Source organism: Phocoena sinus, chromosome 5 (genome assembly GCF_008692025.1).
Source record: "Phocoena sinus isolate mPhoSin1 chromosome 5, mPhoSin1.pri, whole genome shotgun sequence".
NCBI classification, from domain to species: domain Eukaryota; kingdom Metazoa; phylum Chordata; class Mammalia; order Artiodactyla; family Phocoenidae; genus Phocoena; species Phocoena sinus.
Window position 1 is genome coordinate 89,057,017 of NC_045767.1, and position 21,543 is coordinate 89,078,559.

Here is a 21,543-nt window from a genome sequence, read left to right on the forward strand (position 1 = left end):
ACTACTTGGGCGCGGGTGGCTCGCGCCCCGCTCGCTCCGCGCCTCGCACCAACTTCCCGCGGTTCGGCCCCGCCGCGCCCCGAGCCCGCGCCTCCGGGGATCCCGCGGGCCCCCAGCTTCCAGCTCCGGCGGCGCGCCGGGCAGCGCTTCGGTGGCGGCGGCGGCGGCGCAGGCGGTGGCGGCGGCGGCGGCGGCGGCTGCAGCCCCACACTCAGCCGCCAAACTGGAGGAGCGACGGAAGCCGGACCCGAGGAGGTGAGCGCCCGGCCGGGGCCGGGGAGGGAGGGTCGGCCGACTCCCCCGCCTCCCGGCGGCGGCGGGCGCTGGGGCGGCGGGCCCGGGGCAGGTCCCGGAGAGGGCTCAGGCGGGCTCAGGCGGCCTCTGGCGCGCGCCGGGAGGGACAGAGAGGTCAGTTGCGGGCCGGGCATCCCGGGGCTGGGCGCTGGCGGAGTGTGCAAGCAGAGGACGCGGAAAAGTACTTTTTTTCTTTTTCGCGTTTAGAGGAAGAGTTTGGGTGGTCCTGTTTCTCCCCCACTGTAAAGCCCTCAGCTCGTAACCCGGCGTTGCCGCCCGGACTGGGGGGCCACTGTACCCCGCGGGCTGGGCTCCGGCGCAGTGACACGTGTGTTCTTGTGAGCCTGGGTGGCCCCAGTGTGGCTGGGCACCTGCTTGAGAGGGTAACGTCCCCAAACCCACTAGCGGGGGAGGCTAGGGGGGGGGGAACTTAAGGTGCCGCCGAGACCGCGGCCCCCACTTCACTGCCAGCTCCGAGATGGAACATTCACATCTTTCTCTGGCACGCCGAAAGCGGGGATGAATCAGGCAGATTCTCTGCAAGTGGCACACACACAATTATTTGCAATGGATTTGGAAAGGGTAGGCAGAGGTTAAACTGGGATTTCTCTTGGCCGGCGACAGTGGAGCTCTTCCTCAGGTACTGGGCAGCATGTGCGTCTTGGCAAGAAGAGGTGATTTCTTTTTTCTTAAGTGCATTTTACCCAGCCTTTGCCAGTCCGTTAATAAGAGTCACCAAAGAAAGGCAAGAGTTGGGAACTACATCAGCAAACTGCAGCAAGCACCACAAGCAGGAAAGTTATTAAAGAACAAAAGAACAGTAACAACAAAAAAGCCCGGAACTTGACATGAGAGATGGAGAAGGAAGCCATTCTACCTCTGTTCTACCATCGTAAACCGTTTTTAAAAAAAGTTCCATCTAAAACTTCTGTTTTGTCCACCCCTCATTCCAGGCCTTGCCTTCATAATTGGCCTGCACCAAGCTCTTTCCAGGCTTGATGATGAAGAGCACTTTATAATTCTGGTTTACCCTCCTCATTTCTTTCCCCATTTCACTTCAGTGCTGGAGAAAGTTGCTCCCAATGGGAAATCATGAACACTGGCCTGTGCCAAACACACATTGTCTCAAATCCTGGAACAATTCCTTTCCTAAGAGACACTGCATTGTAACATATTTCCCTTTTTCTCATATATCTGGGACTTGGAGTTCGAATACTACCTGAATTAAATTTAAGTGTACATTGCTCAATACGGCTTAGTTTTTCATTTTGGTCTGAATAGATTGTTCAGAGCAGTGAGAGCAGTATTCAGTAGCTTCTTATGGCCAATGTAATGTCTTTTGAAAAGGTTTCTGACTTAAGAACTCTCTTCCTTGTATCCATCACATTAACATTTAAGTAATTTTCATGGTCATTATGGCACTTAGATTGAGGTTATTAGTATAACTTCAGTCAAAGAAAGCATGCCTACTTCTTTTTCTATAGCTTTAACAACTGGGGAAAAAAACCTTTTACTTTCATTTTAAAGTTAAATGTAGTGATAAGATTCTGTTCTCTTTCTATTACATCTTGAAATTGAATAGTTTTAACTTTATCTCAGGGTCTCTGGTAAGATGACAAAAACCTCCCACATATATGGATAGAGAGAGGAAAGTAGTACTCATGAACTCTTGAGGCATAGGGTATTTATCAGAGTGGAGGTGGGAGGGATAAGATGGGATATTTTGATAGTTCCAGGCATGTCTACCTTTGTGAAAACAGAAAACTAAGAAACCCCCAACATTTTGCATGAAGTTGTTTTCAAAATGAGGTTTTGGGTATCATTTAATGTTTAGGGGTCATTCTGGAGCCTTACTAACATATATGTATCTCTTTCAGTTCATTTTGTTAACGTAAAATGCCTTTAAATGTTTGAATGTTAGTGTTATTAGTTTAGTCTTTTAAATGATTAGAATATGTTTTGGGTTTAGAACAGTGTGTGAAAGCGATACAGGGAATCATATTTAGAGAAAACATTGTGATAGAAACGGGTAACCTTTGGGACAACTTCCAGCACACTCTGGTGGTAATTTCATTTTCCACTTAGCTCTGGCAAGTATAATTTTAAGGTTCTGATCCTTTGTTGATAACAAGGTGGATAGCTTACAAGGTCAGGCCGTAGCTTACATCTTAAAGAAAACACAGCACTTAAGGAAAGGAAATACACATGAGTTTTTGAATCATGTAGTTAATCAGGTTTCTCTGCCTGCCTCTGAGGGCGCTGCAGTCCGCGAGGATGACTATTGTTAGGGGAGAGAGTCCTGTGAGAATTCACTGCTACTTAAGTGTGGCAACGCTCATCATCTACTTGTTTTGGAGCGTTTCTTTGTTTGTTTTTAATGTGAATAGAAGCCAAGACTGGAGTTGATAGCTATAAAGATTGGGAGTGGAAAGAACAAACTGAGAAGAGAAAAATCTAATGATGATGAAAGTTTCTAAGGAGGTTTTCCTTGATTGCTAAATGGAAAGAATCAGGGCACATGATTTGATGGGACAAAAGAAGCTGTAAGCGGAACACCTATCTTGGTTCTCACTGTTGCTGCAGTTTCTGAGGCCAACCTGTGATTTATGACGTTTATCTATGTTGGGGAAGCCATTTAGCAAAACACATAGTTTAGGAACATCCAGGAAGTTAGTAAGACTTTTACAAAACTAAATTAGATCTTGCTACTTTCAGGAACTTTTTGCATAATGCAGGAATTCTAAGAGAGGGGAAGAATAATGTTTTTTTCATATAAGGTCAGGGCTCAGTTGTATTTCACATACACTTTTTTTTTTTTGCGGTACGCGGGCCTCTCACTGTTGTGGCCTCTCCCTTTGCGGAGCACAGGCTCCGGACGCGCAGACTCAGCGGCCATGGCTCACGGGCCCAGCCGCTCCGCGGCATGTAGGATCCTCCCGGACTGGGGCACGAACCCGTGTCCCCTGCATCAGCAGGCGGACTCTCAACCACTGCGCCACCAGGGAAGCCCCTCACATACACTTTGCCTTTCTCCCAAGAGCTAAGCATTTGATATGTTTATGTCACAAATAGAAAATATGCTGCTGTCCTTCTAACATTAAGATGATATCTTATATCCCCTATAGTGCACACCGTTAGTTATTTTTGCAGCAGTGGAGATGGATTCTTTTAACCCACCTTTTACCCAGTTCTTTTGTCTGATGTACATTTACACACATGCACATGCACAGGTGCACGAATAATACTCATTTGTAGAGGTAGCCGATTTTATTTTATCTGAAACCATATTTATGACTGTCATAATGATTTTGTGGCAGTGACTTTTATTGCATTTCTCTAGTCTCAGCAGTGCAATGGCATTTCAAACAAGGCATCAAAAGGACAGCCAGCTATGAATGGTGATGGATTTATTTACCTGCTGTGAAAAAGAAGAGAGAAAACTTTTTCTTCCAATCTTCTTCATGATGTTCATAATTTCATCCCTCAATGATAAGGTCTTACTTGCCTTTGGATTAAGTTATATGTTCGAAAAGATGATGATAGAACTAATAATGGTGAAACCATGTACATCTATAGTTGTTTTCAGAAGCCAAAACATCCATCTTTTTCTGCTTCCCTGAAAATTAAGTAGACGTAAGGGATTATCATGCTTGTCGAAAAGATGAGGAAGTTAAGACACAGCGAACTTTGTATGCTTTTCTTAAACTAAGTGGAAAATTATTGGTGGAGGTGGGAATGAACATTTCATCTCTGAACTAGTGACGCCTGTTTATTGAATGACTGTTATCAAATGAACGAGTATTGTTTTTAGTCACAGCTTTTAAGATACTAAAGCAGATGAACATTGCTCTTGGTGTAAAGTGGAGTTTCCATTCCTGTAGGTAATCCTGTTCAGTGGAGGCACCCACCTGTCTCCTCTTTAGTTCAGGTCCTGCAGTGCCTGCGGGTGAAGCTTTCAGTTTGTGCCCGTTCTAGCTCCAGGCTTGAGAGCTAACTTTTGTTTTTCATGGAGACTGGATACAGAAAGAAGTTACATGAAATTAGGATGTAAAAGGAAATAATCACCAACTAGTATTTCAAGGTCTTTTTGTTTTTTTTTTACTTTGTGGATTATTGTGTAGAAAAAGAGTATCCTTTGTTTCACTTGAATTTCTGTATTGGAAACATTAAAAAAGTTTAAAATAAAACTTTTAGTATACATTTTTGGGGGATTTGAAAAATCAAAATTAATAAAAATACAAAATGACAAAGGAATATATTCTTTGAAACTGATATGATGTTCTATGAGTGACACAATTAGAAAAAGTGTACATAATGTCTTGGGTAAGAAGTTAGCAGTTGGACTAACAATGCAGGGGACACAGGTTCGAGCCCTGGTCGGGGAAGATCCCACATGCCACGGAGCAACTAAGCCCGTGCGTCACAACTACTGAGCCTGCGCTCTAGAGCCCTTGAGCTGCAACTGCTGAGCCTGCGTGCCACAGCTACTGAAGCAAACGCGCCTAGAACCTGTGCTCCACACCAAGAGAAGCCACCGCAATGAGAAGCTTGTGCACTGCAACGAAGAGTAGTAGCCCCCGCTAGCAGCAACTAGAGAAAGTCCGGACGCAGCAGTGAAGACGCAACGCAGCCAAAAAAAAAAAAAAAGTTAGCAGTTTCTTTTCTTTTTTATAAATATATTTACTGCCTGATATTCTCTTATACTATTTGCAAATAAGTAAACTTGTGGGATCTGCAATTTTATGTTTGTTAATTCTAGCTTTGGCTTGGAGACCTAGTATTCACGGATAGGGCCCAGTAACAACTCCATCTATTTGGAACTCCTATATTTGGCATATTCTTCCAGCAAAACAGCCTCTGAGCAGGCAAAATAGAGGGTTAAAAAAAAAGACATCATTAAAGAGGATTCACTTTACTCATAAGACATCTCTCAGATTCTGTTTACTCTTTAATTCAGATACAGTTCCAGCGGCTGATTATAACATTTCTAATCCTACAGCAAACAGAAAACTACAAATTAGAAGATAGAAATGGCCTGATATTGGCAGTTGCATGGATAATATTGAAAAGTGCCAGAGAACAGCTTGGTAGTAAAGGAAGAGGTAGACTAACTACTAATAGCAGATGTAAGAATGAAAGAAAGCATGTTGGTTTGGACTCTGCGCTGCCCTGACAGCATCACTTCATACATTCCCTTCCCCCTCCTCCCCTTCTTTCTTTTCTTTCTCCTTCCCGTCTTCCTATCTATTTACATTTTTATTGAAATGTAACGTGTATAGAAAAGTATGCATGCCATTAAATTATAAGTAAATAGCTCAGTGATTTACCTAAGTGAATACAGCCCTGACCCAGCACCAAAGCCAAGATGTAGACCATTGTCAGCAGCCAGAAACCCCCTCCTTCCTCCCCGCCAAGAGTAGCTTCCCTCCTGACTTCTGGGACTGCAGGTTACTTTTACCTTTTTTTTTTTTTTTTTTTGCGGTACGCGGGCCTCTCACTGTTGTGGCCTCTCCCGTTGCGGAGCACAGGCTCCGGATGCGCAGGCTCAGTGGCCATGGCTCACGGGCCTAGCTGCTCCAGGACATGTGGGATCTTCCCAGACCGGGGCACGAACCCGTGTCCCCTGCATCGGCAGGCGGACTCTCAACCACTGCGCCACCAGGGAAGCTCTACTTTTACCTTTTATTGAACTTTCTACCAGAAAAGTTGTATATCCTTGTGCCTGCCTGCTTTTGCTCAATGTTATGTTTGTGAGAATTATTCACGTTTTGTGCATAGCAGCAGTTTGTTTATTCTCATTGCATTACAGTGTTCCACTTTATAAGAATGCCACAATTTATTCATGATGGACTCTTGAATAAATTCACTCTTGATGGACATTTGAGTTTTTTTCCAGTTTTTGGTTATTATGCAAAGTGCTGCTCTGAGCATTATTACGTATGTCTTCTGGTAAATGTGGGAATTTGGTATGTGTGTGTTGTGAGTTGGATTGGTGAGCTAGACTTAGTAGATAGTGCATAGAAAGTAGTAGATAGTACCTTCAAAAGTGGTACCAGCATCTTATGAGAGTTTTGGCTGCCCCACATCCTTACAAACAGCTGGTATCATCTCTTTTTAATTTTAACCATTCTAGTGGATGTATAGTTGTATCACATTGTGGTTTTAATTTACATTTCCCAGAGTACCTTTTGTACCTTTTTATATGTTGATTGGCTTTTGTTTTTCTTTTGTGAAGTACTAGTTCAGGGTTTTTGCTCATGGAGTTTCTGCCCAGTATGTTATCCCAAGTTACAGATTTTAGTACTTGGCGGGTAAACTTACCTTATTTGTTTAGAAAGCTAAGCTAACCAGACAAACTCGTTCATCAGTGTTTCTGTATAATAAATGAAATAAACGGGTGAAGAGATTGGAAACATCTTTTTTTTTTTTTAAGTGAAAGTGAGTTTATTCAGAGATACACATTCCATAGGCAGAATGTGGTCCATCTCAGAAGGTGAGAGCAGCCCAGGGGTATAGGGTTGTTAGCTTTTATGGGCTGGGTTATTTCATAGGCTAACAAGTGGGAGGATTATTCCACCTATTTTGGGGAAGGGGCGGGGATTTCCAGGAATTGGGCCACTGCCCACATTTTGCCCCTTTATGATCAGCTTCTGGACTGGCACCTGTGGGTGTGTCGTTTAGCATATGCTAATATATTATGATGAGCATATACTGAGGTTCAAGGTCTCCTGGAAGTCGAATCTTACAACCATCTTGGGCCTAGTCGGTTCTAACCAGTTTTTGTAGTATCTCGTTTGATTAGAAACATTTTGAACTTGTAAACACCGTAGTCTGGATCTGTGAAACTGTGTCCCTAAAAAAAACAGCTTTAACACAACATTCGAAACCATACAGAATGTGGCCTCTGTGCTTACCATAAAAGTAGAGTACCTTGTTATGTGGTATTGCCCAGTGACTGATGGAAATGTGCATTTGGAAGGTATGAGCTGGAGACCAGGCTCTCTTATTTGTGAGTTATTTGATTTGGAGAATTTAGAAAATCATCTGTAATAGATCTCTTGCTTTTTTCATTAGTATTAAAATGGTTGTAAAACCTAATTCATTAGAGGTATTATGGGAGACAGATGAGGTGGTATTTATAAAACCTTGCTCAGAACTGTAAATGGCTATACATATTTTAGTTATTTTTTTATTGTTGTTGTGTTCTAAACATATCTTACTTTTGAGTTGAATTTCCAACACTGAGAGCAGTTCCTGACATAGTTATAGATGCTTGTTTGCTGAATGAATGAACAACACACTTAAGCACCCTTTTTGAGCTGTTCACTCTGCATGCTTCGAACTGTGTTTTACATTTTTTCTCTAGAACTTTTACTTTTTATTGCTAAAGCTGAGTTGGGAACAGGGTTTATTAAACATCAGCTTGAAAAATTGAGTCTAGTAGCCAGCAGCTTGAGATCACCCGTTTCACTATGTAGCTCATATCAAATTTATGCCTCCAAATAACACACACAGGACCTGGAGAATCCTTGAAAATGATTATAGTGCTCTTTACCCCATGGGTGAGCCCTCAGAGCTTACACATGGAATATTTTTTGCTTCTATAAATAGAATGCTGGCCAACAATTTCCAGATTTAAAATCTTGTAGTGGGTTTTCCAGTGCTGATACCTTGGAAACCATGTTTCGTGAAAAATGGAATATTTAAAGATGAATAACAGCTGAAAACTGGAGCTTGTAGAGAGCCCTTTCAGCTTACTATGGTTAAGTTGGTTCTCGGATATGTTGATTCTATTATCAGAAGCAAACATGCAGCATATACCTTATGAACATTTGTGTAAAGTAGCAATTCTTAATCCCTTGAAAGGTCTGATTCTCAACTTTGGTTTGACTTTCTGATCCTCCTTTTTCTTCATATGAAAAGGAGTTTAGTGCCCTGTATTTATATTTAAATGAAATAGAATGAAAATTTGTATGATTTTTTTTTTTGGAGAATTACATGATAAACAACAGTAGGCATCCCTTTGCAAAATCAGTCTTGCCGCAGAAGAAACTTGGACTTTGATATGGAAATCTAATTAGATTTTCTTACCCAAAGACTGATGTTTTTCCCTTTTTTCTTATATTTGAGTTTTTTGTCTTTTCTTTTGAGAGCTGGTGGTGGTAGTGTTGGTTGGTTGGCTTTTATCATTTAAGTATAACTGTTTTGTGGTACTCAGATTACTGAGTATCTAACATGTATTGCTTCAGAATAACATGTCAGTGTACATTTTATGAGGACGTTTACATTTTAGGTAGCATCCCTCGTATGTATTTGACCCGAATGTGGCTGCTTTAGGGTGATTTACTGGACAAATGGAATCATCTGGAATAGTAGACAACTTTTGTTTTCTTGTTACAGATATAATGCTATGGAAAATTGAAATAAATACAAAGGGTAATTATAGTGAGTCTTGTTACACTACTGTTTTTTTTTTTACAAAATTTTTTTTTTTTTTTACACTACTGTTTTAAAAATAGTGAATTTCAGAAAACCTCATCTTCTGTTCTGGGTGATTTCATTCCTGTGAGAAGTTAAAGTGGGTCCTTTAAAAACAAAAGCACCCAGTCATGTCTGGTTATTGCTGTGTTAAAAGCTGTAAGCAGGGGACTTCCCTGGTGGCGCAGTGGTTGAGAGTCCACCTGCCGATGCAGGGGACACTGGTTCGAGCCCTGGTCCGGGAAGATCCCACATGCCACAGAGCAGCTGGGCCTGTGCGCCACAACTACTGAGCCTGTGCTCTAGAGCCCGTGCACCACAACTACTGAGCCCGCGTGCCGCAACTACTGAAGCCCGCGTGCTTAGAGCCCGTGCTCCACAACAAGAGAAGCCACCACAATGAGAAGCCCGCGCACCGCAATGAAGTGTGGCCCCCGATCGCCGCAACTAGAGAAAGCCTGCATGCAGCAATGAAGACCCAACATAGCCAAAAATAAATAAAATTAAATTAATCAATTTATAAAAAAAAAAAAAAAAGCTGTAAGCAGGACTCCTCCCTTTGGTGTCTACTCAGCACATGTGACTTTAAAAAAGAAATTGAGGCTATGGATTTAGGGAAGAACAACTATTTAAAGAATAGGATTGTGACAACTATAGTATCTAAACTGATATCCCATGAGAGTGGAGTGAGATTAGCTCTTCCATATCTCCTGCTTTTCAGCATGGAAATCTGTTGGTCTCTGTGGCCTGATGGGGAGATTCCTAATGTCTTTAACACAAACCAGGCTTTGGTACCTTCTACCCCACAATGATCATGAATGAAGTTCTGAAAGTGTAATTTGTGAAACATGTTTGTTCTGAGTGAGGACTGAGTGAGATCATCAGCCTGGAAGTTTGACTGTATCTTGAGTGTTGATGGCTGCCCTCCTCAAACCCTCCCCTTGCGTGTTGCATGTTGACTGCAGTTGCCGTGAGACCTCCCAGCAGAACTGCTTCAGAAATGCCTTCATTCCTTTGACCTCTAGAGACTGTGTCCTTAGGAATGTGAGATGAGCACTCATGATGTTAGCAGAGAGTAGGGCCTCATGTTAGGAGCTGGCTAAAGTACTGATTACAATCACCTTTAGAAAATTGCTGAGCGTTAACAGATTGAGAAGAAACACACAGCTCACACGTTTGCAGTTTTACAAGTTGAACTCCTTTGCCAGGGAAATGAGAGAAGGTGGATAGGAAGTGTCTCAAAAGATTTAGATAAATGAGATCAGATAATTTCCCTTGAAAAGTACATTAAGAGATGAAACTAAAACACCCATCCAGAAACATCAGAAGAAAATATAATTCAAGCACTCCCACTTTTTCCTGCCAAAACATTAGGCAGTGAATTGTACATTCTATTTGATCACTTTATTGCTTACTGCTCTGCACTGCCCTGTTTCATATGGGTTCATGTTGTCTTTCTATACTTTCTGCTTCCTCACTGTAAGAATTGTGTCAGGGTATCTTTTGTGGTCCTCACAGTGGATAGCATATTTTATAGTGAAAATACTTATTTAGTGGAATTATAATTAGTTACTTAAAAAATCTGGACAGACCAATCAGAGATGCCCAGTCATTACACTCAAATTAATCTAAAGTCTATTTCTTCTCGAGAAATTCCTCCAGTGTAGTAGCTCTGATCATTGCTGTTAGGTCTTTCAAATACTTCTTGTGAAATTCGTTGTCATGAAGTTTGGAATCTGGTAACTTTGGGGATGAAACTTTTGTAATTAGGGTTGTGATGTTTTATAGTTCCTTGGAAAAATTACCTAACCGTTCTATTTAGATAAGACTCTATTTTATCTGTTCCCTGAATTGGACACAGTTTTATGCACTAATTTTTTGAGATTAAAAATGAGTTGCTAGCACTTAAAAAAACTTTTTATTTTGAAATAATTGTAGGCTCACAGGAAGTTAGAAAAATATAGTCCAGTTTTTACATAGCTTTGACCCAGCTTCCCCCAGTGAGCACTACTTTTAAGATTTCTAAAGAGCCATTTACCTAAAAAAGTTTAAAAGGAATTATAATTTTTTTTTTTTTTTTTTTTTTTGCGGTACATGGGCCTCTCACTGTTGTGGCCTCTCCCGTTGCGGAGCACAGGCTCCGGATGTGCAGGCCCAGCAGCCATGGCTCACGGGCCCAGCCTCACCGCGGCATTTGGGATCTTCCTGGACCGGGGCACGAACCCACGTCCCCTGCATCGGCAGGTGGACTCTCAACCACTGCGCCACCAGGGAAGCCCAGGAATTGTAATTTTGTGCCTTCTCTGAAGAATATGTAGCAGATAGTGTAAAAAAGGCAAAATTAGGCACATCTAGTGCTTTCTGGGTTTCAATTGGCAAATCTGAGTGGGCATCTCCTGTGGTAGGCAAGGGGAGAGTCATTTATTCACTTATGTATTCACATCTGTGAATTTGGTGTTTGCCTCACTCGAATCATTCTTTTATATTGTACTGATCGTGTTGAACTAGGAGTTTTAAATCCAGATGTTGTTCTCATAAAATCTTTGGAAGATATAATACAAATATAAATGAGGAAAATAGGACTCCTCTATGGTACTGCTGTTAGGGCACTGTGATAATACTGGGCTTTATGTAAAGGTGAGAGAATATCATTGCACTATGTGTTAGGTGTATATTATTTGCCTTATCATCTATGTGCCTTATAATATGTGTGAATGCATAATATACTGAGACATTTTAGAATAGATGTTTTACTTGTTATATATAGAATAGTATTTCCAGTGAAATCTCAATGTTTGATTATTTTTTGGTATATTGATAAATATTACATTTGAACACATACTCTTTGAATTCAGTTATCACCTCTTAATAGGGGTCTTTTAATGTTGAATGTCTGTGTTCATCCTTATGAGCCTTACCTATATGGCTCCCTCGAAGGTTTGGTCTTGCACCTCAAGACAGACATAACTGGGAAAGGTCTAGAGAAGTGCACTGCATATCATGAGAATAGGGGGCTGTCTTCAGGAGAACAGACAGAAATTGACTTGAATGCTGTTATCTTGAACAATGAAGTCTGAAAGGAGACCTCACTTACGTCTGAGTCCAAGCCTAGGGAAAGTCATGAACACTCTGCCCCAAATCCAAGAACATCAGTGCTAGGAGGTCCACTTACAACTGAGAGAAATAGGTTTAGAGTTTAAATTTATGTAGTGGATATTTCTGTGAACAGCATTTTACCCTAAGAGGAGAAACTGGCTTCTAAAGAGGCACAGAACAAATCTTTATGTAGATTAAGTATTTATACAATGTAAAAGAGAATATGGATATGTTTGGTAAATAGACCTCTTTGGATAGTATTCTCTCTTGACCCAGAGCTCTCTCACAGCACTTTGTTCGAGTCACCTATCATTTTGTAGAATGGTTTCTTGCTTTTTGATGTCACTGTCAGATGTCACTGAAGGGTGGTCTAAGGGATTGTGGGTCTGACCTCACATGACGTTACCTGTAAAGTTTTACCTGCCTCAGCAGATCTTATCTCAGCTATTGACCTTGACCAGAAGGTACTAGTATAAGTGCATTGTTACACTTGAGGCTATAAAATGATCAAATCATTTAACACTCCCTGTAAAATTTCTCTAAATCAAGTCCACCCCTTGCTGCTGATAAAATAAAATTGGGTGTTTCTGAATTAAAACCAACACTTTTGGTTCAGGGTTCATTTGGGATAATTCCAGTACTCTGAAAGAGTTTGCTTTCCCAACTAAATGAAATTTATTTTGTAGGTTTAAAAATCGGTGTGTTAGATACCTTAGATGTAATATTATGTTCACAGATTAAATAGAGAGCTTAGAAAGCCCAATGCCATATATTTCTTTTTGACCCACAGCTTTTAGCTTCTGTGATGGAAGGACTCGGGTGTATGGGCTTGAATAACACAGTGTCTTTTATATAAAAACCAGAGCAGCAGAAAAAACCAGGCTAGAGTACGTGGCTCAGACTTCAAGCAGGTTGCTGCTTGAATCAGGAGCTGGTGGAATAACTTCCTAGTCCTGTAGAGACAGTGAGGGTTCTAAGGTGGGTGTCCAGGGATAAGGGATCTATCAGGACCCTGACGATTTGGGGAGCAGTGATGGGATGGTGTGAATGCCTGAAGTAAGGGCAGTAGGTACCATGGGTTGCTGTCTGTGGAATCAAGGGAGGGGAAATCATATTTTTTTTTTTTTTTTTTTTTTTTTTTTTTTTTTTTTTTTTTTTGCGTTACGCGGGCCTCTCAGTGCTGTGGCCTCTCCCGCCGCGGAGCACAGGCTCCGGACGCGCAGGCCCAGCGGCCATGGCTCACGGGCCCAGCCGCTCCGCGGCATGTGGGATCCTCCCGGACCGGGGCACGAACCCGCGTCCCCTGCATCGGCAGGCGGACTCTCAACCACTGCGCCACCAGGGAAGCCCAGGGAAATCATATTTTGAAGAGCCCATTTCTGGGAAATTGTGAATCTGTCTGCTTAAATTGCAGGAGTAATCTATTTATCTACTGTCATTAGAGTATGAAGCATTCACTTTAATTGAATTTTCTGATAACTGAAGCTTACCTAATTAAGCATCCAATTAAAATTGCTAGTGGGAAGCAGCCACATAGCACAGGGAGATCAGCTCGGTGCTTTGTGACCACCTAGACGGGTGGGATACGGAGGGTGGGAGGGAGATGGAAGAGGGAGGGGATATGGGGATATATGTATACATATAGCTGATTCACTTTTTTATACAGCATAAACTAACACACCATTGTAAAGCAATTATACTCCAATAAAGATGTTAAAAAATTGTCTTAAAATATGTTTCTGAATTGCACACACTTATCTCCTTTCTTAACAATCTATTGAATATAATTTTCCCTTTTGTTCATCTCTCATGGTCATTATATAGTTCAGTGATGCTCTTTGGGCTGGAGATGTGTGGAGCTATTGATCCTGTGCCAAGTGTTCCCATATTGCTGTGCTTTATACATTCTTTTGCTTATCCTTTATGTTGTAAAGAGGGTGTCTTAGCTGTGTCTCAGCAGGGATTGAGGATCTTGCTATTTGCTTAAATGGTGGGCAGTGACCCCCAAAGTATCTGTTCTCATGAGTTGAACATATATGAGGAAATGCTGTTTTGACTAGAGGCCACGATGAGAGAGGGGAATGGAGGGTACTGTGCCCTAGGAAGGAGGCCTTAGCCATATTGAGAGAGAGAGACTGTAAGACAAAGCCGAAGGACCCATTTTCATGAGGTGGTCTGAGAAGTGTGGGCCGGGAGAGGGCTGCTTCAGGATCCAGGTAGCAGAGTGTAGCTCTGGGGTGATGGTGCCTGAGGCAGTAGCTGTGGGCTTCAGTGCCTTGAAGGTTTAAAGCATTAGGGCACCCGGAGAGAGCATCCTGGGCAGAAAAGTGGCATTCTCCAGTAGTCACTGGCCTTCAGTGAAGAGGCCCAAATAGAAGGTCATGAAAGGACTGGTGGTGAGCACAACTGACAGACTCCAGAAATGAGAGAAGGTTGCTGAGATCCAGCAGTCCTGTGGCAAATTTTGGTTATTGTTACCAAGACCTCTTTGTACCTGCAGGTATTGAGGCCTGTGGAGACTCCCATTGAGCTTGTTTTCTGAATCTGCATTACTGTCAGGATTTCAGTGTGCTGTTTATGAGGACGCTGGAGCCAGAGTGCCTGGGCTTGAGCCCTGCCTCCAGGACGGTCTTAGGTTGGGTTCCCTGGGAAACGGGTTCTGATTGGGCAGGAAGTTTATTGGGGCTTGCGCTGAGGTATAATACCTGTGAGGGAGTGAAGGAAGTTAGATTGGGCACAAGGAGGAGTTGAAGTCGATTCGATGGTAGCAAAGGCTTCTGCTGATGCCCTCAGGAGCTCTGGAGCAGAGGAGACCCTTCAGAGTTGCCTCCTCTTGAGGTAAGGGAGCCAGGCCTTTTTACCCTATGTCAACCAGTCGTGAGATGTGGGCTGCCCTTGGCCAGGGCACTGATTTTGAATCAGGTGGCTCTCCAGAGCAAGTCTGAGCTGGGCGTTGTCAGTCACCCAACATTCCCACGGGGAAGCCCCTCCTTTATGAGGGGAGATCTGGGTGATACAGCATGGCCCCCAGATCCTTAGTGCTCCAGCTCTTCATCTGAATCTACCTCCTTTAAGTCCTAGGCTTTCAGTAAGTTAATATATGTGAAATGCTTAGAAAAGTTTGTAGCACATAGTATGATTTAGGTGTTCTTTATTATGATCATACCTGACTTCATCACCTCTACCTTTCCTTTATAATATGGTTCTTTTAATACAATTTGAGTTTGAAAGCTAATGCTCTCATTGTTAATTTTTTCTAATTTTCTTTGCAAGAGGAAAAAGTCTGACAATATCCTTGTAAGAACATTAATTTAGTGTGCTATGTATTTTGGTAGTATTCGCATTTTTAATTTTTACTGGAAGAAAGGTGCAAAAGAAATAATCACTGATGATGAAATTGGAAGGATTTGGGCATATGGTGAATGAAATTTTTAGGTAGGGGTGTGTGTGTGTCATTTTTAGCCTCCCTCAGAGTAACTTAGGTGAGGACCTTCCAAGTTTATGGGACATGGACCCGCCTCTGCTGTTGCGTTGGGGAGTGGTAGGATACAGCAGTTCATGGCCAGGTGATAGTGTCCGTCTCAGAAGGTCCCCAGAGTCTTGATCTTTGTCTTTCCTGTCACTCTGGTTCTAGATCTGAACATTACAACACAATCAGTAAATACAGCATTGCCAACTTAATTAAGTTGCTTCATTTCTTAAACATTTCAGAATCATTCTTTTCAACATTGCAGTATTTAAATTCCATAAATATAGAGCGGGTCACCTGGAGTGTTTTAGAAATTTGGTTTTGATTCAAAGTAATGTTCTCATGGAGGCTCGGTCCCTGCCAATTCATTTCTTATTCACTTGGGGACATGGCTAATTCCTTTGGGCAGTTTCTATCTCCTTCGTATTTGTATGGATGGAAAACGTTTCATTTGAAATGACTTACTTGATTGACCCCCTACGCACCAGGCAACTATATCATAGTAAGTTGTTTATTTTGCCCTGTTAACGTTAAAGCAGTGATAGTTAATTATGTGTGCCACAAAACACTTCTTTAAAACATAAAGTTTGTCTGTTTCTTCTCTTTGCACCAATAGTCCATTATTGGCATATCCTAATAAAGCCAGCAGAGCAGAGGAGGAACTACTGTGATACTTTCTTTCATGGAATTCTTTTAAAAAAAGACCTTCCTTGGATTCATTTTCTTCCTTAGTTTTAAGTTGCTTGTAGCTATTCTCAATTTCTTTTAAAGAAATGAGAATATTTGGAGTAAACCATGAAAAATAATTTATCTACATATTTATTATACAGTGAACCATAGATGATGAAGATTATATGGAATACATAGTAAATATCAAGCCCAGTCAATGAGAAAATTTATCTTAGCTGCTTTGGTGTTACCTTATATTTGGGTTGAGCAGTGCGTTGTGGGTTCCATGCAGAATTCCATAGTTAGTTTTGTTATGTGAGCCGGGAGCCTTATGGAGAATCTCACTTCAGCAACCAGCAAGGTTTTTTTTTTTCCCTATTGAGATTAGGAATGTCAAGTACATTTAAGATTTTACTTCCACGTTTTTTTTTTGTTTGTTTTTATTTTTTCGGGAGGTGAATATTGATAAAAGATTTAAGGTTGACTAATAGATGTGTAAAAGGTATTACTGTTTAAAGTGGTGAAAACTCATCTCATAATAAGCCCTTTCTAAAACCAAAGATGACTTTTAAAACTGTGCATTTTGGGGATTAAAATACATAAACCCTCTTTTCAGAGAAATGTTGTTGAGCTCCGTGTAATGGAAACAAGTCTCATATCCAAGAAGATTATGTCAGTACAGAATTTAATTCTCTAAAACATGAAATTATGACATTTGTATATATGATCTTTCAATGTGTAGGAGACATGAAGTAAAAAATGAATATTTTGGACAAAATTATTTATTGTTTCTAAAATGGACATGGGTAAGAGTGATTGTATCTTGTATATTGTCTATTTAATCCCAGACCAACCACAATTACCATGTGATTGCTTTGCAGAGCGTGGCCTGCTACTGACTCTCTAGAAGCCACTTCATGCCTCCTCTTTTTTTTTTTTTAGCATGAATGCAGGTGGATTTTTATGTGGGTTTTAGTTATAGTCTGGTGAAAAAAAATTCTCAATCTTGGGCCATTGTTTTGAGTTTTAAAATGAATAAATTAAAACCAGAATATATTGTAGATAAGAAGGAAAAATTGTCTAACAACACCCAATTTTTTATTTAAATAGAAGGACATTACTTTCATATAGAGTATTACTCAAGGTTAACCAATTCTTAGCTTGTTCATCTAAGTTTATATGTGTAGTACAGTCATGGACATTAAATGTTTGCTTAAATGATCACTAATACAGTAGAAATACATTAAACTAGACTTTACTCTCAGAGTTTTACATATGAAATCTTTAGTAAAATCACTATTATATTACTTAAATAAAAGATAGAAGAGGAAGGATACATAATAAGCATCTCACTGTGAATTCCAGTGAAACCACATTATTAGAATTTACATTTTTTTTGAAAATTAAGGGCTAGTTTTTACTCAGTGATACTCAAAGGTTAACCAAAAGGAAAAGGAAGGTTCCAGATGGGTGTCAGCTGTTTGGTCTAATGGTCTAAATGAAATGGGGAAAAAAAATGAAAAAGAAATCATGGACTTAGACTAATGGTTCAGTTTCCAGCTGTAAACCTGGTGAGTTCGCTTTAAGTGCGGTTTGCTGCAAATTGATGATGGTTTTTAGCACTTAGCTTCTTATCTCCAAAGCACTTTCCAAATGTTGAATAATTAATTGCCACAACCCCTGTGTGGGGGGTAGAATCGCAGGCATGACTCTCTGTTTACCAGGAAACCATTATGGCAGAGTCTGTAAATGTTGATTTTTATTTTTAGAGGTTTCTGTGCTTTCCAAGGTGACCAGCTTTTTAAATGCTGTCCTGGTTTCCAATCACAGGGTCATGGGAAAAGTAATCAAGGATGTTGAGTACTTGAAAACTTTTTCTTCTCATTGTTCCCACTGTTTTCATCTCACTTCTGCCTGCTCATCATTTTGGAATACAATTTTTTTTGTAAAAAAAAGAAAAATGGAATAGTAAGTATCAGTAAGTTTAGTCTCTGAAATTAGTACACTCTCACCTCATATGGCAAATTCAAAATTTGGGAAACCTGGTGGAGCAATGGGAACAAATCTAAGTGGCAAAAAAGTCACATTCTGAAAACAGTTTTAATAAATTAATGAATCTTTCAAACAGTAGTTTTTATAACTTTAACTTAACCTTGGAGTATGTATATATATTGAATAGTGTATTATAGACAGTTGAGCTATGTGACATATATAGAAGACAAACATTAAAAAATTAGAGCACAAGAAAGAAGATAAGAGGCTAATTTAGTATAGAATGAAATGGATAATTGAACACTGGCGTTAATAAATCTGAAAGGAGCTTGAGAAGAGGGACGTCTTAAGTGAAGGTGCAATATGACCAATATGACAAGAGCCTTGAGGAGGGTGGGTGGCTTCCGGTGGCGACCACGGCTTACCAGATGACAATACCTACATTAGCCAGACTGATTCCTGGCTCGTTTGTGTTGCCAGCCCCAGGATGTCTACTGATTAGCTCTCTGGAGAGATGCAGCATGAAGTCACTGTGGCAGACGCAGGAGGCTATCCATCCCTCAGGTTCTCAGCCTTTGAAATAGAAAAAGAGCCAGGGCCTTCCTTTAAGAGCAGTTAACTAAACTGTGTATGTTTTGAGAAACTGACCAGATAACAAAGAGAATGCTGTGGTGATTGTCTCTGATAAGTGCTGAGTTTCTTTGCGTATGATGAACACCTTTAAAGGCAGCCAGAGTTCGATTCTTCATGTCGTTTCAAGGAGATAAAGTCCTAGAAATCTTAGAAGTGTCTGCTTACACTTGTCTACTGAATGCAGAGATAGGTTCTTAATTTTGAGGTCTGGGGTCCACAGCTGGACCTTAGGCTGGGGCTCATGAACCCCCAGATATTGTATACAGAATTTGTATGTATATATGTTTTTGGAAGAGTGCATCCAAAGGATTCATGTATTGCTAAAGCGGTGACATATACAAAATATTTTATATTTAATGTGGACTAGTGTCCCTTAACAATGTTTACTTAGTCCCCTACAAATAACAAAACAAAACATTAGTTTTTAGCTATCTACTCCCCCCTAAGTCTGGGTGGAAAGGAAATGAGAGCCCTTCAGCTCTAGGATATCACCTCTAAAAATCTAATGTTTTATGTTATCAGAAACATCAGAAAGTGCAATGATGCAATCAAAACCAGTGAACATGGTTATTTAACTACAGTGCATTAAATTTGGAAAGGTAGTGATCAAGTCCAGCTTATCTACAATCAGTCATGGGGCTTTCTTGCTATCAGATCTGAAGAAGGTATGCCCATAAGGATCGGCAGCTTTGACTGCATTTGTACTTTAGCTTACTTTCAGACATGAGGTACTTTGATAGCATTTTTGTGGGAAACTGCACATTGAATATGTGATACCTATGGGAAGTAAGGGAATTCCTTGCCTCTGTGGGGTTCCTTTTATAAGCAATGTAGTTATTTTCCTGAATATTGGTAGATTAATTTAATTTTTGTAAACAAGATCATGTTTATGTGAAATTTTACAAATAAGATCTTGATTACCACTCATTTGGGGAAGCTTGATATTTAAAAGAATACTGCAATATAAGAGATTGGTAAATACTAGTGCAAAATAATACCAGAAAATTAGGGTTCTTTACTTGAGTTCAGAGTTGGCCTTTGCGGGGCAGGGGTTCAATAACCTCATGAAAATAGAGCACCATTTAAATTATATATTCATCTATCCATTTTATTTTGAGGTTATTATCTATAGCTTTCATCAGATTTTCAAAAGACCATGGCCCCAAAAGAGGTTAAGAATCACTCACTTATAATGTCAGAGTCTTATATGTGCTTGTCTAAAAAGAACGCTTCTATTTTGAAGATTTTGCTCAACTTCAGAAATTTAAAGAGGGGTCATTGATAAAGAATAAAATGGTATGACAAAATGGACCTCAAAAGGGTTTAGGGCTGCTGTGGTTTGAATGTTTGTGTCCCCCTCCAAATTCACATGTTGAAAACTTAATTCTCAAAGGTGATGGTGTTAGTAGGTGCGGCCTTTGGGAGGTGATTAGGTCATGAGGATGGAGCCCTTGTGAATGGGATTTGTGCTTTTGTAAGAGATTCCACAGAGCTCTGTAGTCCCTTCTGCCATGTGAGTATACAGTGAGAAGTCTGCAACCTGGAAGAGGGCTCGTACCTGACCATGCTGGTGCATGGACTGGTCTAGGACTTCTGGTCTCCAGAGCTGTGAACAAAAAATTTCAGTTGTCTCTAAGCTTCTCATCTGTGATAATTTGTTATAGCAGCCCGAAGGGACTAAGGCTGAAAGTTATGGAGATTCATTACACAACATTGTACGTATATTTAACACTACTGAACTGTACACTTAAAAATGGGTGGTTGGAAAATTTTGTTATGTGTTTTTTGCCACAAGTAAAAAAAAAAAAAAATTTAGGGCTGAGTTCAGTGCTTGATAAATATGTATTAGGTTTGACAAATACCTAAGAAGATAAGAAAGATCAAACCAGCGCCTCTCAATTAACTGAGGGCCTGGGATTGAATATGTGGGTTAAAAAAATCTATGGATTATACATGAAATCTCATTATGATCAATAGTTGGAACAGTTTCACCCATGAAATGCACATTCATTTTGATTCTGTATATATAAAAAAAGGAGAGTGGTTTCTTACTCTATTGATTGGTTTGGGTTTTATTTCTTGGTTTAGGTTTTATTTCCTCTATGATGGCTATCTATTGGAGGCATATCATGCAGTGCTTAAGTATTCAGGCCCTGGCAACAGACCAAATGGTCACTTTGTTTTGCCATTTATGACTGTGGTCTTGGGCAAGTCAATTAACAGCATCCTTGTGCCCCTCATCTGTAAAATAAGCATAACAATAGTACTGATCTCATAGGGTAGCTGTGGAAAATCAAATGCTCTAGCATATATTGACAGCGGTGCCTGTCTCATGGCAAGGACTTAATAATTGTTAGTTTATTACGGCTTTTGGAGTGATGCCTACCAATAAGATAGATAAGATACTGCAGGCTGAAAGGACAGCAAGAAGAAATGAGATGTTGGCTGTGCTCCAAATGCTATAATCTTCCCTTGAATAAATGAGAGTTGATGGTTTATGTTATTGACACTGGTGTGAAGTCTCTCGGAGAGTTTCATTTGATTTAATATGTCTAGACACATGGGTCTTCCAAACAATATTTCTGAGCTTATTAATTCAGAGGTATAAAAATTAAAAAAATCTGTAACCATGTGTGAGGAGAAAGTTTTAGGATATGTTTCCATAACCTTAAAGAAAACTATGCCTATAGGTACATATTAGTGTTGCTTTTAAAACTAAATATGATTTCACATCATTTCACACACACATAAACTAAACAAAGGTCACAGACGGTAAAATGAATTTTAAAATGTTGAGATCAGATCATTTAGTGAATAAACTTAATTTTCGGGACTTCCCTGGTGATCCAGTGGTTAAGACTTCACGCTTCCAATGCAGGGGTCCTGGGTTCAATTCCCTGGTCAGGGAACTA

The 21,543-nt window shown here is 40.4% G+C and overlaps 1 protein-coding gene across 4 annotated transcripts in view; it reads left to right on the forward strand.

Moving 5' to 3' along the window:
• The first annotated feature begins 222 nt into the window (after positions 1–222).
• The window catches only part of SLC4A4 (solute carrier family 4 member 4), a 357,043-nt gene continuing 335,722 nt past the window's right edge, over positions 223–21,543 (forward strand). For 3 of the 4 annotated variants that reach the window (XM_032632937.1, XM_032632936.1, XM_032632938.1), the window contains exon 1: positions 224–255. The gene's annotated coding sequence lies outside the window, so the exon portion shown is untranslated. Of the gene's footprint in view, positions 256–21,543 lie in introns of all 4 variants that reach the window. The other variant, XM_032632939.1, reaches the window with a different exon arrangement.